We start from the raw sequence: 22,829 nt of genomic DNA, 5'->3' as shown, positions 1-22,829 counted from the left end.
CCCCCCCAACTGCTGTCCCTCCTCCCACTCCTGCCCCCCCTCCCACCTCTTCCTCCTCAACCTCCACACCCTCTTCCTCAATGTCCACACCCCCCACCTCAACCTCCGCACCCTCCACCCCATCCCTCCAGGGACGCCGAGGCCCCCTCCCTCCCCATGCTGGGAGGCGGTTGGCCCAGCGAGACCCCCACCCCTGATCCTTGAGTTTCCCCACCCCCCTCCTTTCCCTTGCTTCCCCCTTCCAGCTCCCTCCTCCCAGTTTTCCCCCTCTCCTCTCCCAGCCTCTCTTCCCCTCTCCCACCTCCTTTTCCCAGTTTCCCCCAGTTTTGTTCAGTAAAGAGAGTTTCTATTTTTGACCACATGTGTCCTTTATTTTGTACATCAGGAAGGGGGGCTAGGGAAGGGTAAGTGGAAGGAGGTGAGGGAGGAATGGGGCACGAGCCCCCGCTGGGGAGGACTGGGCTGGCTCTGCAGGCTCCTTGGGGTGGAAGCTCTCCTGCAGCCCCCCAATTGTCCCCTCTCCCCAGATGGCAGCCTGTGGCAAGTGCAGCCGGGCTGATGTCCTAGTGCTGTGATGTGCCAAGTGTGGGCACTCCGGGCAATCCAAGCCAGGACTGCTTTGCAAGCGGGGCACCCCTGAGAACTGTCTGTCCGGGTGGGGGTCGGGTTCCTTTAAGCACAGCCCTCGGGTAGCCTGAGACAGCATCTCCACGCTGTAAGTCCTCCTCTGATGCCTTGCCGGCACTGCTTCTGGCCATCCTTAAGCCCGGTTCAGGGTCCACTTAATGTGGACATGCTAGTTCGAATTAGCGAAATGCTAATTCGAACTAGTTTTTTAGTCTGGATCCTTTAATTCGAATTAGCTTAGTTCGAATTAACTAATTCGAACTAAGTTAGTTCGAATTAACGTTGTAGTGTAGACGTACCCTCAGGGGGTAGCCATATTAATCTGTATCTGCAAAAACAAGGAGTTCTGTTTGTCTGACGTGCCACAGGACTCCTTGTTCTCTTTGTAAGAGAAGAGGGAGAGACAAACAGAGGCTCATGAAGAAAGCGAAACAACAGATAGAAATAACGGTAGGCTTAATGGGGACCAATATGTATTGAGTGATACTAATCTGATCATAAGCATAAGTTGAATAAATATAAGTGTAGTTAAAGGAATTGCACAGTCATCCTTCAACTTCTGTTGATATCAATGGCAAATTGAGAGACTATAAAGTCCTGAATTTATCTCGGCCAATGGACTGTAATTTAATTTAGAATCTTTGCGTTTGACACCTTTGTTATACACACTGCATAAAAATACCAATTTAGCCTTGCCCTTGAAAACAGAAATAATTTAGCATGCACAGGAAAACTACTAGGAGTAGTCAATTTTCTTCTCAATAAAGCGCTCAATACAGTCAGTTACTTTTATGAAGCTTTTTCTTCCTTAAATAAATAGTTACTGATGAAGCTTGTTACAAGTAATAGGCCCACACTGAGCCATCAGCTTCAAATAATTTTAGGACTTCAACTTGAAACACTAGTTAGCTTGCCATCTCTAATGGTATCAGAAAAGGTTCCATACCCATCGGTTACGTCTAGATTGGCCACATAAGACGGAATAGGCATGCAAAGCAGGCAAGTCAGAATAGGGAAATCCACGGGGGATTTAAATATCCCCCGCGGGATTTAAATAAACATGGCCACCGCTTTTTTTCCGGCTTGGGGAAAAGTCGGAAAAGAGCATCTAGACTGGCGCGATCCTCCGGAATAAAGCCCTTTTCCAGAGGATCTCTTATTGCAAGTAGGAATAAGAGATCCTCTGGAAAAGGGCTTTATTCCGGAGGATCGCGCCAGTCTAGACGCTCTTTTCCGGCTTTTCCCCAAGCCGGAAAAAAGCGGCGGCCATGTTTATTTAAATCCCGCGGGGGATATTTAAATCCCCCGTGGATTTCCCTATTCTGACTTGCCTGCTTTGCATACCTATTCCGTCTTATGTGGCCAGTCTAGACGTAGCCATCTTGTAGAAAGAGGCTGCCAGCCAGTAATGAAGGAGAATGACACTCCAGCAGACCCCACCCAATCCCTGTTACCAAATGCAAAGTTACAGGAAACAAAACCCATGATAAAATGATTTCAGATGGCCTCACTCTTTTAACTACTTCTCTCTGGGGAAGAAGAGGTGATTCTGAAGAGCTTCATGATCCCTCTGTTCTCCTGTGGATATTCCTATAGGGCAGGGGTCAGCAACCTTTCCAAAGTGGTGTCCCAAGATTTAACCCTCCTGCCCTGGGCTGTACCACTCTCCCGGGAGGGGAGAGGGGCTCTCTCCACTGTGTGCTCTGTGGACCATCTGTGCAAACCTTTCCGCGGACTAGCAGTTGTTAATGGAAACTCACTGTTAATTACATAATTATGCCCAAACCATTTTGCTAGTGCTGCAGCTGGGGAGAACAGTTTAATTTAAATTATTAAACAGATTAAGGATTTTAACTCTCTCATGTTAGCTTATCTAACTTCATTTTAAATGTAAACACAAGGTTTCAATGTTTTCTTTATTTACAGCAGGCATGGGGAGCCTTTTTTGGGTTGGAAGAGGCCACTGACCTACAGAAAAAAATCAATTGGGGCCCACACAAGTGGGAAGCAAAAAACTCCTCCAAAAACCTCCAACCCTCACTGATGTGGCCCTCAGCTAAAACACCTCACTTTTCTGGCACTCTAGCCCCCACGAGGTGAGGGGAAGGGACAGGGAGGATGAGGTTCAGGGCTTCCCATAGGCCAGATTTACTTTTCTAGGGTTCCAGCATTAGTGGATTTTGTGAATCCCCTTAAGCTCTGGGGTGGGAATAAAAATGAGGGACAGGGCAGCCAGTGAGTGCAGGACAGGGCAGCCAGTGAGTGGGATAGGGATGCAGGACTGGGTGAGGAGGGCAGAGTCTGGAAGGGAGTTTGGTGGCAGGAGAGGGTGTGGGGTGGGGAGTTGGGGGAGTAATGCAGAAAAGGTGAGAGGGTGAGAATGCGCCAAATAGCTAGCTGAGGAGGGAGACAAAGAAGTGGGGAGTAAAGGAAAGTGCAGCTTCTGCAAAGTAAAACTGTATCCCCCTCACATCTTCCCTCTGCTTCAGCCTCACTCCCCTCAGCCCCATGATCTCCCCCAGCCTGATCCCCTACATCACTTCATGCCCCTCAGTGCAACCCTTGCCCCCTCCCATCCTGCCCTCGCAGCCTGATTCCCTGCATTGCCCCATGCCCCTCCCCTCCTGCCCCCATATCCCTATGCCCCCAGCACACTTACCAGCAGGGCAGCAGCACTGGGGCAAGGAGAGGCGGGGGGAGAGGGGAGGGTAGAGTCTCTTCTCTGCCCAGCCCAGCCCTTTGCCTGCAGGCTGTGGTTCCAGGGCAGGCAGAGCCTGGGGCTGTCTAGGGCTGGTTCCAGCCCAGCCGGTAGGGTTGCCAGGTGTCCAGTTTTGAACCGGAACATCCAGTATTTGAGCTTTCTGTTCAGGAAACAAATTGAGAAAATATAAAAGTTCAGTATTTTCTAAAGATGTAATGTAGATTGTGATGTAATGTCAAGTGTGTCCGGTATTTTTGTTGAAACCATCTGGCATCCCTACCGGCTGGACTCAGAGGCGTGCTTGGAAAGGGGCTCCCCAATCCCGCACACAGCCCATGGGGAGAAGCCCAGCGCACTACGTGTGTCAGCTGCCCAATCCCGGCTCTGCAGAGCAGGCCCAGCCCCGCCCACACCTGAGGCAAGAAGCCTGAAGCCAGTAAGGAGGAAGTTAACCCCTAGCTCCCAGGAGCTACACATGCACGCTGGGCAGGGGCAGCCCCTGCATGTGCCTATCCCACCCCTCACCCCCAGCAGGAAGCTGGAGCCACAGCATGAGCCCCTGACTGTGTGGAGGGGAAGGGCAGGTCTGAGCTCCCACTCCATGTGTCACAGGAAATCAGCTCTCATGCTGCTTGTGGCACTCATGCCAGGGGTTGCCAACCCCTGCTTTAGGACCTGTCCGTAGTCCAAAATTAGACTCCCCCCCCCCCAAGTCAGTTTTCTATGTGATGCATCCACACTACCAACCTGTTATTCTGAAATAAGGGACTGTGGAATTCAAACTCTGTAGTCCTGCTATTCACGAGGAGCAAGGCTATTCTCAACTTGTAAGTCCAAAATAATGTTAGTGTAGATGCTCCAGTGCTGCTAATTCAAACTAATTGGCCTCCGGGAGGCCACCCACAGCTTCCTAGAGTGCTTTCTGGGGCTCTGAATCGGAGGCAGGCTCTGTTACTGTGGACATGCTACCTGGGGCTACATTCAATTCTCCCCTGTAGGGAGGACACGGAACTTCACACTTGTAAAATCATGTGCCCAGAAGTTAAACTTGGTAAACTTGAAATAATTGCCTAGTGTAGATATGGCCTAGGAAGTTATTGTCAAGCCCACTAGAAATTAGGAAGAGCAAATGGGACTATAGAGGAAACACACACACAACCCATTATCTATATGATAGAATGATCAGTAGTTAAAGTGAACATATTTCTTTATATATTCTACACCAGCTCATAGTGGGATAAAGTCTTAGACTAGTCATTGCAACACCTTGCCTTGTAGTTTGAGTCACTGTTTATTTTTTCTCCTCCTCATCTGAATGTGAAAAATTACAAGATTTACAAGTGAGAGAAGGAATAAAACAGTAAGCTATAGCTTTTATACACCAAGACTGTTAAATCAGCAACATATTTAAGCCTTGTATTCCTTGTTTAAATACATATGTAGAAACAGAGAATTTAACAATGAGTAGGGTAGAGTACCACCACAAGGTTTGTGCATCACTTAAGTCACTTAGCTCATTATACCTTCAAAATACTTTTCACTACACAATACTGCTAATTTAGTCTTGCACATGTTCATTTTCTGAGTTTAGCAAAAAAAAAATCCAAATACATACTGTACATACAGAATGTGGCTTTCAAATGGTCATAACTTAATCAAATCATAGCCAAATTGCTCCAGAATATTTGAAAGTGAAAGAGTGATGGCATGGTTCCTTTTCTTCCCACACAATGGAACGCCATGCAATAGGTCGCCAGTGTGAAGGGCCTGTTGTTCTGACTAAGCCCAACTTTATAATAGAGACACTTGGTTGTTCTAATTTACCAATTGATTACTTATTGTGTAGGATACGTAAAATGCCAAATACCTCTATTTGGGATACATCCCCCCCAAAAATGCTACCTAACTATGTGCATCGTTGACAGTTTCATGGCTACGTTTGTACTTTTTGCTTATCAGAAACAGAAGTACCGGTATAAGGTTGCTTTTCGTGCGTTCTTGACATGGTCTCGTGCACCATGCTTAATCTGCATTGTTATTCAAAACATTCCTTCCTCTCAGGCCTTGCCTGTGTGCTTATTTGCACCAGACTTGAGTCAGGCCTGGGTTTGCTTTTAGGCAGACATCACCATTTATTGCCAAAGCAGGGTAGTCCAGGCTCCCCTACACCCACCTCTGCCATAAATAAAGAAAACATGGGAACCTTGTGTGTTGGACATAAATTAATATTTTACTTTATTTAAAATTAAGTTTGATAAACTAACACAAGAAAGTTAAAGCACTTAAACTGTTTAATAATTTCAATTAATATTTCCTTTCTTATAGGTTAAATTAAACCATTCTCCCTTGCTGCAGCACTAGCAAAATGGCTTGGGTGTAATTATATAATTAATGCCAAATTTCCATTAGCAACTGGTAGTCCACAGAAAGGTTTGTATAGAGGCCAAAAAGTTTGAGAACTGATCTAGTTCTGATCTCACTGATCTAATCTGGCCTTTTGTGTACCCCAAGCCAACACATTTCACTCAGTTAATCATGTATTGAGCTCAATAACTTGTTTGATTAAAGCCTAAATATTTTTAGCATACACACACCTCAAACCTTCCCCAAAATTTACCAATAATGACAAATCTTAATACACAAGATAAGATTTTCAGAAAATTATGAGAAATGGAAAACAGGAGTTATATTGGAATCCATAGTGCAGCTTTAGCTACAGTAGTCTGACATAATACATGTACATACATTTCATAATTTCTATCCATTTAACAAGAGCTTTGCCTGGGGAGTAATCTGGCCACTAAATATTCTGGAATTATTACACAGATTACCTATATAAGGAATTCACCCATATAATATACAACCTAACATGATGTATCGTCTAGCTTTCACTCTCATTTTTCAATTTTAAATCAGGGACCATAGTATGATAAAAGTAAAATAAAGAAAACCAGACTACATGAGGTTGAGGTTTTAATTTTCCCCTGTATTTTCACATTGAATCAGTTCCTAATTATTTTAATGGTAAAGTAACCCCAGCAAAGTTTCAGTCCTTAGCACTCAAGGTCTAATACCTTATCCATACAATGGTCATCCTTCAGCAAAAATAAATGTTTTTGTTCAGTTAGCCACCAGAGGGAGCCCCAACAGTCCTGTGGATGGGAAAAAAAGTGTTGAAAGTGACAAAAAAAATCAAAAAAGCTTTGGGCCTTATTCTGCCAACAGTTTCCTATACCAGTCATCTTTACTCACACATATATTCCTATGGATTTCAGCAGAAAGATTTGTTTCCCTGAAGACTATTCATATGAGTAATAGCCCCCTCCCCGCCCCCAATGTGGGGTCTAAAGTAGGGCTTCTGACTTTTAACAATTGCTTTTAATTACTTCAAAGAAAGGGCCTGAGTTTATATGTTAATTATTGGCATTATTATTTTCTGTATCGAAGATATCCCTTAAAATAAGTTGAGTGGATTTGCTAATTGCTACATGTAACCAATGTGTAGATATGGAAAAATAAGCAGCAGTCAAATCTTTACTAAATTTCTCTCTACGCACACTTCTGCATCTCCAACCCTCCCCACACACATACTCCCCGCTCCAACCATCCTCCAACTTTAAAACAGGGAATGAGGTAGTAAATCAGGTCCTTGTTTTGAAGTAATAAAAAGAAATTGTTTAAACTCAGTAAGCCTATATATATATATCAATATAAAACCAGAGTTTGGATGATCAGTCTATTAAAGACAGATAACAAGAAGTTTACTGACAGTCAGTTTGTTACTCTGAAAATTGGAATTAATCTATATTTCTTGGAAAATATGCAATAGCTCATCCTTATGGTTAAAAGGCATTGACTTTAAAAACTGCAAAGGTACAATTTTCAATATCAGTGAAGAACTCCTCTACAATTAATTGGAAACCCTATTGACACTATTGTTTTAATAAGTGCATAAAATAACCTTAAACTTACATGACATGATAAATTTCATGCTTAATGAGCATGCAATTGTATCTATCAGGTGTATCACTGTGTTTGGTGAGGTGTGGAGCCACACCAATCCAGACGGAGTTAACAGAAGAATTCTGCCCATATAAGTTTCTCGGGATACAAGAATTCACCTGCTAGTAAGTCTCCTGAAGGAGGTGCAGCTTGTTTCCCAGCATGCATAGCTCACTCTCCTAGTCAAAGTGTAGTTGGTATAAGGTCATAGCTCCATTTCTTCCCTACTGGAATTACCAGTCCCTGGAGTTGGAGACTTTTTATTGTGTATTTTTTGTGGAAATACAAAAAGTTGATGCTTTCTTAAACCTCTTCTTCCTTTCTTTCCTTTATGCATCAATGGTACAGCAGGGAACAATCCAGCTGTAATTATCTTATCCCTCATTTCAATGCAAACCTCAGTTCAACATTCATTGTACAGTTGGAATTGGTGCCGCCATAATTAACTTAGAGCAAATATTTTCTAAACCTTTTAATAAAATATTAATCTTCTGCTTACCTTTGCTGTTGTGACTCAGAGCTCTCAAAAATCAAACAATCTATTTGATAGCTTGTTCCTTGGGATATTCCCTGAAACTATATCTTTCTACTGTTCACTGCTAACCAAACCATCAAAAAGCTGCTCCTTCCTTTACAAGGCTGAAAGAACTAAAAGCTACTAATCAAGTGAATAGTGAACTAATACAACAATTTTCCTAGGCTATTTTGTCTACTATGGAGGATTAACACCAATGTGTCCCCTAAGGTTTTCATCATTAAGTTCCTTAACCTGAACTACCAAAGCTTTCAACAGTCCTCTTCTTAAAATGAAAGAAATGGCGCTGCTTTTTTTTGCTTTTTTTTTTTTTTAAACAAAAGCACTTTTCAGGGGGCTTTTAAGAAATGTCACTAATGGAGACATGTTGGTAAATGGATATTCACTGCAGTGACTCACAGGAGGAGAATTATTGTTTCACAGTTTCTTGTTTATCTGCCTTTCTCTGACATCACACATAGAATCTTCATGTCTTAAAATGAAGCAGAACAGTGCAGTTTTTCGGATCCTCGAATCCAGATCAAAATGAATCTAGCTTCAATACATTCCCTGTGTAAGCTTTTCAACAAAACTTATTAAAAAATACCCTTGACAGTGATAAAATGAAACTGAAAAATGCAAATCTGGATTTTGAACACTCTAGAGTTTGGGAGTGTTAGAATAAAACTTTCATTGAATCATAGAATATTAGGACTGGAAGGGACCTCAAGAGGTCATCAAGTCGAGTCCCCTGCTCTCATGGCAGGACCCAGTACTGTCTAGACCATCCTTGACAGACATCTATCCAACCTACTCTTAAACATCTCCAGAGATGGAGATTCCACAAACTCCCTAGGCAATTCATTCCAGTGTTTAACCACCTTGACAGTTGGGAACTTTTTCCTAATGTCCAGCCTAAACCTCCCTTGCTGCAGTTTAAATCAATTGCTTCTTGCTCTATCCTCAGAGGCCAGGAAAAACAATTTTTCTCCCTCCTCCGCATGACACCCTTTTAGATAGCAGTTTTCAGGTATCATGTCCCCTCTCAGTCTTCTCCTTTCCAAACTAATCAAGCCCAATTCTTTCAGTCTTCCTTCATAGGTTATGTTCTCTAGACCTTTAATCATTCTTGTTGCTCTTCTCTGGACCTTCTCCAATTTCTCCATCTTTCTTGAAATGTGGTGCCCAGAACTGGACTCAATACTCAAATTGAGGCCTACTCAGCACAGAATAGAGCAGAAGAATGACTTCTCATGTCTTGCTTACAACATACCTGTTAATGCATCCTAGAATCATGTTTGCTTTTTTTGCAACAGCATCACACTGCTGACTCATATTCAGCTTGGTGGTCCACTATAACCCCTAGATACCTTTCTGCCGTACTCCTTCCTAGACAGTCGCTTCCCATTCTGCATGTGTGAAACTGATTGTTCCTTCCTAAGTGGAGCACTTTGCATTTGTCCTTATAAACTTCATCCTGTTTACCTCAGACCATTTCTCCAATTTATCCAGATCATTTTGAATTATGACCCTGTCCTCCAAAGCAGTTGCAACCCCTTCCAGCTTGGTATCATCTGCAAACTTAATAAGCGTACTCTCTATGCCAGTATCTATATCGTTGATGAAGATATTAAACAGAACCAGTCCCAAAACCGACCCCTGCGGAATCCCATGTGTTATACCTTTCCAGCAGGATTGTGAACTGTTGATAACTACTCTGAGAATGTTTATCCAGCCAATTATGCATCCACCTTATAGTGGCCCCATCTAAGTTGTATTTGCCTAGTTTATTGATAAGAATATCATGCAAGACCATATCAAATGCCTCACCTAAACTTTAGTATACCACGTCCACTGCTTGCAAGTAGGAATAAGAGATCCTCCGGAATAGGGCTTATTCCGGAGGATCGCGCCAGTCTGGACACTTTTCCGGCTTTTCCCCAAGCTGGAAAAAAGCGGCGGCCATGTTTATTTAAATCCCGCGGGGGATATTTAAATCGCCCGCGCATTTCCCTATTCCAAAGTTCTAAATTGGCATGGCTATTCCGAAGAAGGGGCCAGTGTAGACGTAGCCGTACAGTAAAACTCCATTGGTCCGGCATCCAATGCTCCGGTACTCCTGATGGTCTGGCACCATCATGAACCCAGAAGTGCTCTGGCTGCCGGACAATTGGACCTGCTCTGCGCCCGGCTTCCCCGATTCAGCCGCTGCTGAAACTGACCAGCAGCTGAATCGGGGAAGCCGGGGGCAGAGCAGCTAGGGTGCTGCCGGGTTGGTCCCATAATGCTGCCCCTCGGGGCTGTGGGACCAACCCGGCAACACCCCAGCTGCTCTACCTCAGGCATCCCCAAGTCAGCCACTGCTGAAACTGACCAGCAGCTGATTCTGGTCAGCCGCTGGTCAGTTTCAGCAGTGGCTGAATTGGACGCCTGGGGCAGAGCAGCTGGGGTGCTGCCGGGTTGGTCCCACAGCCCCAAGGGGCAGCACTACGGGACCAACCCAGCAGCACCCCAGCTGCTCTGCCCCAGGCATCCCCGATTCAGCCGCTGCTGAAACTGACCAGCAGCAGCTGAATGGGGACACCTGGGGCAGAGCCGGACTATTGGAAGGGGGGGGCTATGAGGGGTCTCGGGTGACATCCCTCCCTCCCCACCCCAGACCTCTCATAGCTCCCCCCCCCTTCCGATAGTCCGTCATATCTGATAATCCGGCACCTCCTGGGTCCTAAAGGTGCTGGATTATCGGAAGTTTACTGTATAATGTTTATGTGGATAAGTTGTGCGTTTGTCTTTGTTTGTATTTCTTGAATCTTTAGTCTCCTTACATTTTCAATTTTAATGTAATACTAACAATCATTTTATTGATTATAACACTATTAGAAAGGGGAATATCTGAGACAAACTGCTTTTAAACATAGGATGTGAAACTAATTGGAATAATGTTATCATTGTAATTTAGTAAAGCAGCAGAAAATCTTTCACAAGACTGTTTTAAGATCTGTGAGTTGATGCTTTGATATTCTATAGAAATTCAATAGCTGAAAATCATACCACCTTTAATGATTTTATAATATGAGGAATGTGATTGCTGTTTCCTGAGGATTGAACTTGGTCCTTTCCATGCTTATGAATTGTTTTTTATGCAGTAGCATTCTCCCACATAAGAATGTTTACATCTAGCCCTCTGAAGACCCTCAACATATCTTCTATATCAGCATGATTTGATGTTATATCTCCTTTGTTGTCTTTGGCAATTACACTTTGAAAACGAAAGCAAGGAAAGTGTAAATAAAATATGGGAAATTCCAAGAAAGCACCAGAGTATTTGTTTTCCCAAACCCTAATATTTTGAATTGTGACAATCTGTTTCTTCAATTGTTTTATAATACAAAAAAATCATTTTTAAAGTTCTAAAAATATAGGGTCAAAAAGACAAATGCTAACTTTCTTTGAAGAAATTTCCTGGCACAACCAACCATTTTTTGTAAGAATAAAGTAAATAAACCAGTAAGACACTCCTATTTGTTTTTTCTCCCTCTTGATGACTGGACACTATGGAAATGAGTGCTAGAAGTCACACTTGGGCCAGGGCTACACGAAAGGAGAAAGACAACGTAAGATACGAGCTCCAACTATGTTAATTATGTAGCTGAAGTCGAAGTATCTTAAATCATGTTTTGGCACCATCCATACAATGGGAAGTTGGCAGGAGCACATGCTCCTATTGACTTCCCTTACTTCTCATGAGGAGCAGAACTACCAGAGCCAATGAGAACACCCTCTCAGTGAAGACTGTGAAGTTTTCTGAAACTAAGAGAGCCATATAGGTAGGCAATATTCCTTTCTGGACAAGTCTCAAACTACAATAACAGGGGTTGTTGTAAATTGGTTCTCTGCTCTTATTTATGAGCTCTCCTTTCACCATATTTACAAAGTGGAAGTAAATACAAAGATGTCTGGATACCTTATTTCAATTGCAGAGAGCTTTGTGTAAGCTTGGAATCTTGTCTCACCAACAGAAGTTGGTTCAATAAAAGATATTACTTCACTCAGCCTGTTCACCGTTTTGATCTTCTCAAACAATTTTTTCTTTTTCAATCATTCCAAAACCTATTATGAGAAGTTTTTTAATCCTAATTGAGCAATAGTGATTCTCTCCCACCACACACATTTTAAATACAATACAATACAGCGGAGGTTGTTTGTAAGCTTTACAAAACACTTATGTACCTGCTTAACTGTACAACCATGAGTGACCCCATTGATTTCAACAGCACTATTCAGAGTAGTACAGTGACACATGTACATAAGTGTTTGCAGGCTCAGGACCTTGGAAACTATTTTGTTAGTCACTCTGACAGGGAAGTGTTTTAATCTAACAAGTGCTCAATCTGAAGAGTTTAGTTCTCATCTTATTTTCCTTTGAAGAGGTTTAAGCTTTTCTGTAGACGTATTTCTCCATTGCCAAAGAAGTTCTCTTTCAAGCAATATACTTTTATCACTAATGTGCCTAATCTCTGGCCCTGGGGTGGGAGTCAGTCTGAGGTGGCAGGGGGAAACTAGTAGGGTGACCATATGTCCCATTTCAGCCATGACAGTCTTCTTCTTCTTCTTCCTTCTTTTTTTAAAGCCCTATCCCAGCTGTCGTAATTTTGGCTTTGTTTGCTTGTTCAAAAGGGGCATTTGTCCCATGTCCTCTTGCTGACATCAGTTTCCTCTTGCCAAGGGGACAATGCCCACTTTTTTTTTTTTCATTTCAAAAAAGTGGGATGTGGTACACGGGGTAAATGGAGATGTCAGCCCACCCCAGAGAGGGAAACTGAATTAAGGGGAGGCAGCATTCTTCCTGGTGGGGGCAGGATTCCAGGGATGGACAACAGCCTCATGGACAGAGTGGGGGATGCAAGGTTCCAACAATGGCCAAGAACCTTGCATCAGGGGGTCCTTGGACGCGCGGCTGGGAGTGTCCATTTTTTTTTCTTTGGGAAATATGGTCACCCTAGGAATCAGTCCTTCCTCATACAGAAAGATTTGTAAACGACTAGTTCTTGTGTAGCCTGGTAGCTAACAGCAGCCTTTTCTCTGTCTCTTTTGCTAAGCCTTGGCTGACCTGTGACATCAGCTCTTAAAGATGAGAGCATTAGCTATCATTAGTGTTTTATCCTATTGACACTATCTCCAACCCGAAATTAAAAAAATAGAACATGGAAGTACAATATTTAGCAAAGCAGCAAAACAGATCAAGGAACAAATCACTTTTATTATGGCTTCGTAGTGTCCTGAGAGAAAAAGAAAATTCTAGGGTTGCCTTAAGAATACATTCTGGGGAACACTTTCAGATCAGTTGTTCAGTAAAATCCTGAAATATCAACATGAGCTAGCAATTGAACAACCTTCTCCCTGTTCAGACCAAACTGAAAAAATAACAGAACATGCTGCCATAACAGTGGGTCAAATTCACTGTAATGAAAGTGGGTAAAACCCCACACAAGTTATTGAAGTAACGCCCATTTACATCAGCAAAGGTGGCTGTGTATCTACATAGGCATGAAAGATTTTGCATGTAAAAGTACTATGTTTATTAGACTTCTGCCTACGTTGCAAAACAGGCAACAGGCTGAAATTTGTACTGGTGAATTTTTGATCAATTTGAATGGAAGGAGAATCAAACACAAAATCACTGCTTTATTTAAATGCTTATAGTTTTCACACCTGCATGGTGACTATTGAACTGGAGTTCAATTAAATAAATTCTAATTGCCTTGACATTTTTGCTGGCTGATTTTGGTACCTGTGGGATTTGAAATCTTCATACTCAAACTCAGGACAGATGGTAAAGGGCTTGTAGTATCTTGAGAAATAGCATTTTGGGGAAGACATATGAACTGTTTTAAATAAATTTTCCTGTTAAGTGGCAAACATCTGCAGTTGTCTAAACATTTCGTTTTTGAACCCTGAAGAGGAAAAAAAATCTGTGTCTTCAGGATTTTGTTGTTCAAATTGCTAAATTAATCAGGGGAAAGCAAATCTACCTGCTTTTGGAACAAAATACTTCCTCTAGTAACTCACCACTCAGTGGATGTGTCACTTATTCCTCCTTCTAGATGCTGGCTTAAATTTGCTGAGCTGTGAAAAGAACACAAGTCGCCCGTTAGGGTCCAATTTTCGGAAAAATTGTACAGACTTCATCAACAATTAGATTCTGAGAGTCAGTCCCATTGCACATACTAGTTCATTAGTGATCCACTTTTACAGACACTCAGAACCTCCTGGGACACTCAGAACCTTCTGGGACATACCCTCATTTCCCATTAAGACAATGTATCTAGTAAGGGCCATAGATAGAGACCTTAACTTTGAAAGACAAAAGTAATGTGCACACTTAGAATTAGAAGAATATGTTACAGTGAGAAAAAGGAATTTAGGTATCAAGTGACATAACTGATAGGCAACAATGACTTGAGTATGATTGTGGTCATCAGATCTTTTTAATGGAAATGACTTCCTAGGAAGGCGGATCTAGGAGTCATAGTGGACCACAAGCTAAACGTGAATCAAGGTGTGACACTGTTGCTAAAAAAACTAAATGTCATTCTTGGATGCATTAACAGGAGTATTGTAAGCAAGACAGAAGAAGTAGTTCTGCTCTACTTCATGATGAATAGGCCTCAGGTAGAGTATTGTGTCCAGTTTCAGGATCCACATTTCAGGAAAAATGGACAAATTGGAGAAGGTCTGGAGAACAAAATAATTAAAGGTCCAAAAAACCTAGCCCATGAGGGAAGGCTGAAAGAATTGAGTTTGTTTAGTTTAGAAAAGAGAAGACAGAGAGGGTATTATAGCTTTCAAGTACCTAAGAGGTTATTACAAGGAGGAGAGAGAAAAATTATTCTCCTTAATTGCTGAGGACGGGACAAAGCAATGGACTTTAACTGGAGCAAGGGAGGTTTAGTTTGGACATTAGAAAAAATTCCTAACTGTCAGGGTGGTTAAATACCAAAATAAATTGCCTAGGGAGATTGTAGAATCTCCATTATTGGAGATTTCAAATAGCAAGTTAGACAAACATCTATCAGGTATGATATAGATCGGGGTGGGCAAAAGGACCTCTGCGGCCCGCCAAGCAGATTGATCCAGACCGTGGAGGCCCTGCTGCTCACCCAGCCCCCAGGCCAATTAGGGCCTGGGGGTTGGGGTGTGCACAAAGCTTCCTCCAGCCCTGTGAGCAGCATGCAGCGCTTTGAAGATAACACGAGCTCCCCTGCCCCCCCCCCGATTGGCCTTGGGGCAGGGGAGCTGTGCAAAGTTTCCTCCCCCCTCTCCCCTGCCCAGCGAGAAGCGCACCGCACTTCAAAGTGCCGTGCTCTCGCCCTGTGCCAGAGTAGCTTTCCACAGCTTCCCCCATCTCAAGGCCAATTAAGGTTTGGGGGCGGGGGAGCACATGACGTCTCTTCCCGCCCTGCAAGCAGCAGGTAGCACTTTGAAGTGCCGCGTGCTCCTTGCAGGGTGGGGGTAGGGAGGGAGGAGACTTTACGCGCTCCTCCTGCCCCAGGCCAATCAGGGCCTGGCAGCGGGGGAGTGTGTGAAGCCTTTTCCCGCCCTGCCAGGGGCATGGGCACCTAGTGGGAAGGGGAGACAAAGGGGCTCCCCCACCAATTATGGTCTGGGGGTGGGGAAGCCCAGAAGCATTCTGGCCCTGCCCCTTCTGGATTAGGTCCCGCCCATAAACATTTTTTAAGTGGCCCCTGGCCAAAAATTATTGCCCACCTCTGATCTACATGGTGCTTAGTCCTCCTATGAGTGCAGCAGATTGGACTTGATGACTTCTCGAGATTCCTTTTAGTTCTATTATTCTATGATTATAGGATTAAGCCTGTTTTAGTGGACTGTGAGATCAAGAGGGCCTTTATTGGTTGTGGTTAATATAACACTTTAAGTTATTCAAATATCTTAAGAAAATGGGCCAAATTCTGCTTTCAGAACAGTGTTATTCTAATGATTTTGGTGCCAAACTGGATCCTAAAACTTATATTTGTAACATTTATGCTAATCATAAACTGCAGAATGGTGGAATTAAGAGGAAACTATAACAACTGTGGCCACCCAAGCTATTTTAGACACTCCATTTACGAGGCCAGCTAAAATTACTGCTAACAGGATGACAAATACCCAGCTGATTCATGAAAATCAGAGCTTAGGCATCTCCTGAATTTATGCATATTTATCTCAGTGAAACCTTGAATTATTAAATAATGAAAAATGTAACGATACTGAACTGTCAGGCATAAGTGAGAGTATATAAATATACTGGGAATAAAGTGACATTGGTTAATTCATTACTTTTATTCCATCTGTTCTTCATAGTAATTTTAAAGGTTTTTGTTACATCTAAATATATTCCTCATGCTTTACTCATTTTCTTCCTTCCACAAATGTCGTCATAGTATGCCAAATTCGTCTCTGGAGAACTGGAACTCAAATCTATTGAGCTCAATGGGATTTATACCACTAAAACCAAGGCTCAATTTAATCATATAACTTTAAGCTAAACCCTATATCCAAAAATTCATGCACATCGTGGGCAAAATTATCATTAACAAATAAATATGAACTGTTCAAAATTTTCCACAGTAAATTGGCTGCTAGTAAATTGGCCACTGTGCTTATTTAAAAGATTATTGTTTGTTTGAGTGACATATGAAAGATAATCCGTTAAGTGGGCAAATAGTAGGCTCAGCTCAAAAAAGAAAAAGGATAAAACTTCCTTTAACAAAGGCATATAATGGATCCTAAATATCTTGGCATAAGATAATGCAATCTCCAGTATGGGGCCAAATTCAACCCTGGCTTTAAGTATACTTGAATTGGGGTTCAGCCTTAATTCTGCTAAATTCTTAAGCATCTGCTTAACTATAGCCCTGCTAAGCACATCATCTTCTAAACACATGCTTAACTGTAATGGGCTCAAGCACATGCTTAAGTATTTTGCTGAATTACAGACTACACATGGTTTCTTCCTTAGAATGACAGGGACACATTTTAACTTAACTGTCAAGTAGAGTTTAATGACAACAGTTATTCTGAGTCACCCAGGACTAGCACAATTTTGGTAAAATCTAGTGCAATGTAAGTGACTTAATCAAGAAAAGTTTAAAATGTTTGTGCACAGTACAGGCAGTCCCCGGGTTACGTACAAGATAGGGACTGTAGGTTTGTTCTTAAGTTGAATCTGTATGTAAGTCGGAACTGGCGTCCAGATTCAGCCGCTGCTGAAACTGATCAGTTTCAACAGCGGCTGAATCTGGACGCCAGTTCTGACTTACATACAGATTCAACTTAAGAACCCCAGGCATCCCCAAGTCAGCTGCTGCTGAAACTAATCAGCGGCTGATTCCAGGAAGCCCGGGGCAGGAGCTTCCTGTAGTCAGCCACTGGTCAGTTTCAGCAGCAGCTGACTTGGGGACGCCTGGGGCAGAGCAGCTGGGGTGCTGCTGGGTTGGTCCAGTAGTGCCGCCGCTCCTCGGCGCTACTGGACCAACCCAGCAGCACCCAAGCTGCTCTGCCCCAGGCGTCCTGATTCAGCTGCTGCTGAATCTGACCAGCAGTGGCTGAATCAGGACGCCTGGGGCAGAACAGCTGGGGTGCTGCCCGGTTGGTCCAGTAACGCCCAGAGTGGCGCTACGGGACCAACTGGCAGCGCCCCAGCTGCTGTACCACAGGTGTCTGGAGCAAAGCCGTGGAGCACGGGGGCAGCGGGACAGCCCAGATGCGCCGTGGCTGTCCTGCTGCCCTCGGGCTCCGTGGCTTTGCTCTGCTTTGCTCCCCGTCCCCCTGGTCTGCAGACCAGGGGGACGGGGAGCAAAGTGGCGGAACACGCGGGCAGCGGACAGCCCAGACGCGTCTGGGCTGTCCGCTGCCTGCGTGCTCTGCGGCTTTGCTCTGCTTTGCCCCCCCCCTCCCCCTGGTCTGCAGACCAGGGGAAGGGGGGGGGGCAAAGCAGAGCCAAACAGAGCCAAGCCGCGGAGCGCGCGATCAGCTGACAGCCCAGAAGCGTCTGGGCTGTCAGCTGGCCGGGCGCTCCGCGGCTTGGCTCTGCTTTGCCCCCCCCCTCCCCCTGGTCTGCAGACCAGGGGGAGGGGGAGGGCAAAGCAGAGCCAAGCCTCGGAGCGCATGGGCAGCGGACAGCCCTGTCAGCTGCCCACGTGTTCCGCCGCTTTGCTTCCTCTCCCTGGTCTGCTGGAGACCAGGGAGAGGAACCCCGTTCGTAACTGCGGATCCGACATAAGTCGGATCCGCGTAACTCGGGGACTGCCTGTATTTATTACTGAGTATTGAAACCAATGGGACTACTTGACATAAATAAGGACTATGTTTGTTGGTGGAACTTCCTTTAAATTTCCTGTAGTGTGGGAGATGAAAAACAGCCCAGAAATGTGAAAGTAAAAGAGCACTTCCACAAGTCCTTCGTAACTTTCATCATATGTCGGTTGATGGTGGCCGTATTATATGATGCCTATATAAAACTCAGAATATTGTTATGGTCCATGGTATCCTTTTTTTTTTCCTGCAAAGGCAATTCACAAAGACTAATCTTGAAATATTTAAAATGACAGTTTAGAAGAGATTTCATGAGAAACAGATTTGAGCAATCCTTTTCTTGAGTGCCCCTATTAATCTTCATTGCCAAAATTCATTTAGGGCTCCAGGGCTAAAGACTTTTATTTCAATAAAAAATTATGTTTAGCCTTTCTCTATCACTGAAGACATTTACTGCATTATTAAAAGTCAGTAGTCTTTAATTATGTACATATAAAGATATAACAATGATTCCAGACACTTTGCAACACAAAGCCATAATGATTAACAATAAAATCAATTCATGTCTGAAAATTAATAATGGGCTGTGAGGAAAGTAGGGTCAGTGGAAAAAAATAACTCGGGAAGTAATATATTCTTCCCTCATCCTTTTGTCCCATGTAAATGATGGTTAAGATAATAGTCTTAACTGAAAGTGAACTCAATTAAAATTAGCTATATCAGTTTTGCCAGCTGTACACTTCAGAAAGGCATAATCTAGCTATTTTAGATATTATGGGAAGCAATAACCTCATTTTGGTTAAGCTTCCATTTTAATGACCAATTTTAGGCTTTCACGTTTTGGACCGGTCCACTTTTGTATATACTTACAATATCTGAAACTCAAATGACAGATGGCTACAATGACTCTCTGCCTCCATCTTGAATCTTCTGATTTTGTAAATTTCATTATTGAGCGAGAAAGTTAGGGGGGATGAGCTATGCCAGTGGTCCCCAACACGGTGCCCGCAAGCGCCATGGCGCCCGCGGGGCCATTTGTGTGCGCCCGCCAAGTGCTCGGGGTTGGCCTGATCCCGGGCACGTGGTGCATGTGCTGTGCCGGAGCCGGCCCAGGCGCATGGTAAGCGCCGGCCCTGGGAGTGCTGCGAATTGGCCGCTCGCGCCCCGGGCACGCGGCGCTTGGGGTGGGGGGCTACTAGCTCCGGGCGCTTGGGGGGGGCCGCTGGACCCGGGCGCATGGCATTTGGAGGGGACGCGCGGCACTTGGGGGGGGACGCCAGCCCCGGGCGCACGGCACTTTGGGGGGGGCGCCGGCCCCGGGCGCGTGCCATTTGGAGGGTGCGCCGGCCCCGGGCGCGCGGCGCTTGCGGGGGATCCCCGCCCCCGAGCACGCAGCTATGGGGGGAGGGCCAGCTCCGGGCTTGCATGTCTCCCTGCCCTCTGCCGTCCAGCAGGCGAATGGCCACACCCCCTGGTGCCCGGCAGCCTCTAAAGGTTGGGGACCACTGAGCTATGTGTTAATCACTTCTGGTCAGGAAATTGATGTGTCTGGATAGCAATTGTTTAGAATACATTAGGTAAAATGACAGAAAAATACACTCCTTTGAAATGATTGTAAGTGTTGCGGTGAACACAAATTAATATTAAAGCAATCTTCTTTTAAAAAAATAAAAGGAGGTATGCAGTGTATAACTATGTGGTTGAATAACCATAACAAGAAAGCATTTACTGAATGAGAACTTCAGTTGATTCCTCTTTTATACTGAAAGTACTTCCCAGCCTTTAAATAACAATGTCATAACACTCTGAACTGAATGTGTTTTAACATGATCTGAAACAGACTTCATAGCAATAGCATTCATTCAGTATTTTAATTGCCATAAGAGTAGTAAAAGGCTCTTTACATACTGATCATTGTTCTCTCCTTGAATTGACTGGTTACAAAATGCTTATAAGTGATAGATAACTTATATAACAATTCCTTGTTTAAAAACAAAGTAAACTGTGCAACTTTTTTACTTTAGTTTTAAAATTTGGGGACTAATTTGAACTCAATAATTTGACCAAAACACAGAGTACAATTTGGTGATTCCCAGGATCTGTTTATCTCATCCTATCTTCTGTAATGCTTTTACAATCTTCATCCAACTCTAAAGTTAATTCAGCATTCTTCATTGTTGTTGAGTTCTGTTGTTATCCAACAGAATGACATAATCACTAACAGATTCCATTCTTCCGCTCTAACTTTTAGTAGCTTCAGGGAGTAGCCAAGTTAGTCTGTACAGGCTACATTTAAAAAACAACAAATGGTCTGGGAGCACTTTTGGCCATGTCTAGACTACATTCCTTTTTCGGCAAAGGGATGTAAATCAGGCATGTCGATATTGCAAATGAAACCGTGATTTGAATTTCCTGCTCTTCATTTGCATAATGGCAGCCACCGCTTTTTTCGAAATAGGGCTTTTTTGAAAAAAAACGGCAGTTTAGACAGAAGTGCCCCGTTTCAAAAGATCCTGTACTCCTCATTTTTTTAAGTGCATTTTGAGGAGTACAGGATCTTTTTAAATGGGGCATTTGTCGAAAATGCCCTGTCTAAACTGCCTTTTTTTTCCCTGAAAAAGCGCTGTTTCAAAAAAAAGCAGCGGCTGCCATTATGCAAACGAAGTGCGGGAAATTCAAATCCTGGCTTCATTTGCAATAGCGACTTTCCTAATTTACATTCCTTTACCGAAAAAAGTATGTAGTCTAGATGTAGCCTTATAGACTAACAAAACATAGATGGTATCATGAGCTTTCGTGGGCACAGCCCACTTCTTCAGATGACTTTTAGTAGTTACAACTCACATCAGTAGTTCCACAGATGCTAGCAGATTGAGCTGGTTAGAAAAGAAAATATTTTTTGCAAATATGCCAAAGGAAATTTCCATTTTTCAAGCACTTTGACTGTTATATTAATAGGAATAATATTTAGCCACATGAGAGAGGGTTGCAGGATCTGTTCCTCTGTTTCATTTCCTTTCTGCAAATCAGTCAGTAAGAACATTGCGGCAAGATGAAGCTCCCAGGTATTTCTCATTTTTTGGTTTTCATACAATAGTCTAAAAATGAAATAATCTAAAAAGACAGAGGGGAAGAAACTCCTGTGAAGTCATATGGCCAAATTCTGCCCTGGCTTATACACCTTGGCTACGTCTACATTGGCCCCTTTTCCGGAAGGGGCATGTTAATTTCAGCGATCGTAATAGGGAAATCCGCGGGGGATTTAAATATCCCCCGCGGCATTTAAATAAAAATGTCCGCCGCTTTTTTCCGGCTTTTAGAAAAGAGCGTCTACACTGGCCCCGATCCTCCGGAAAAAGCGCCCTTTTCTGGAGGATCTTATTCCTACTTCAAAGTAGGAATAAGATCCTCCGGAAAAGGGCGCTTTTTCCGGAGGATCGGGGCCAGTGTAGACGCTCTTTTCCGGCTTTTCTAAAAGCCGGAAAAAAGCGGCGGACATTTTTATTTAAATGCCGCGGGGGATATTTAAATCCCCCGCGGATTTCCCTATTACGATCGCTGAAATTAACATGCCCCTTCCGGAAAAGGGGCCAATGTAGACGTAGCCCTGATGTTTTAATGAGGTTGTAAGTTACAGTTGGACCACCCTGGTCCAGCACTATCGGGACCTGACTGATCATAGGTGAGGGATTTTGCCACACAAGGGAGGTCATTTCTGGCCCCCCTGGCCCAGCCACCGGCCTCTATGCTGGCTTGCCACCTCCTGCCAGCCCCGCTGCCTTGTCGACACTACTGGACAGCCAGCCACCCCTGTTGTAGCTCCAAGACCTGCTGGGCAGCTGTGTGCTGGGGCTCCAGTATCTGTTAGGCAGCCACCGCCATGGCCACTGCTACCATAGCTCCCAGCCCCAACAAGAAGCCACTCACCGGGTCTCCCAGCCCCACTTAGCAGCCCCACTATCCACTTGCTGTGGGAAGCCCACTGCTCTGCCAGACCTGCAGGGGTCCCTGCTGTTGGCCTTCCACTAGAACTCTCTGGTCCTGTAATATCCATGCCCAACCATGGATGTTGCTGGACCAGAGAATCCCAGTTTAGAGAGTTTCAACCTGTACTTCAGAATTTCCACCATGTCAGCAACAGGGACTAAATCAAAGTGAAGATGATTTAGAGCTTGTCTACAAGGGTGTGATATCTAAAGTGCACTAACATGCTGCTCATTGATTAGTCTATGTAGGCCCAGATTGATTAATGTAGTGCTGTTGCAAAGGTGGTGCTATAAAGTATATTAGGGAACCTTTAGTGTCCATCAATAGAATCTACATAGACCATTTAATGTGTAACATCTTAGTGCACTTTAGAAATTGCAATACTTTAATTCCCCCACCATATAGACAAGCCTTTTGTAAAGTCACATTGCCATGTGAGAGAGATTATTTAATTTTGTTCTTAGCAGTGAGGAAATCCATTTAACTCACCAAGAAAAATCAGACAATTTCAGAATCCCAGAAACCACATAAGCCCTAATAGCATATTATAGTAGTGCCCACTGTATTGAAAGTAACACACTTCAGTGAAAAGATAAGCAGAAAAGAAACTGTAAGGCTCATCCTATGTTAAAAACAGATTTTATACAATATCTTTTGTTTAGGAATTACTAGGGGGCTGTG

The 22,829-nt window shown here is 43.8% G+C and overlaps 1 long non-coding RNA gene across 2 annotated transcripts in view; it reads right to left on the bottom strand.

The window, feature by feature from the left end:
- Window positions 1-22,829, bottom strand: part of LOC142827141 (uncharacterized) — an 86,104-nt gene that overhangs the window by 14,930 nt on the left and 48,345 nt on the right. Inside the window, exons 1-4 of one of the 2 annotated variants that reach the window (XR_012901595.1) lie at window positions 19,032-19,173; window positions 13,914-13,970; window positions 11,809-11,954; window positions 3,287-3,488 (exon numbers count right to left, since the gene is read on the bottom strand). This is a non-coding gene — a long non-coding RNA (uncharacterized LOC142827141). Of the gene's footprint in view, window positions 1-3,286; window positions 3,489-5,646; window positions 6,481-11,808; window positions 11,955-13,913; window positions 13,971-19,031; window positions 19,174-22,829 lie in introns of those variants that run through there. The other variant, XR_012901594.1, reaches the window with a different exon arrangement.

Source organism: Pelodiscus sinensis, chromosome 2 (genome assembly GCF_049634645.1).
Source record: "Pelodiscus sinensis isolate JC-2024 chromosome 2, ASM4963464v1, whole genome shotgun sequence".
In the NCBI taxonomy this organism is placed as follows: Eukaryota; Metazoa; Chordata; order Testudines; family Trionychidae; genus Pelodiscus; species Pelodiscus sinensis.
Note: the sequence above shows the minus strand (reverse complement) of the source record. Positions and strands in the feature narration are given on the sequence as shown.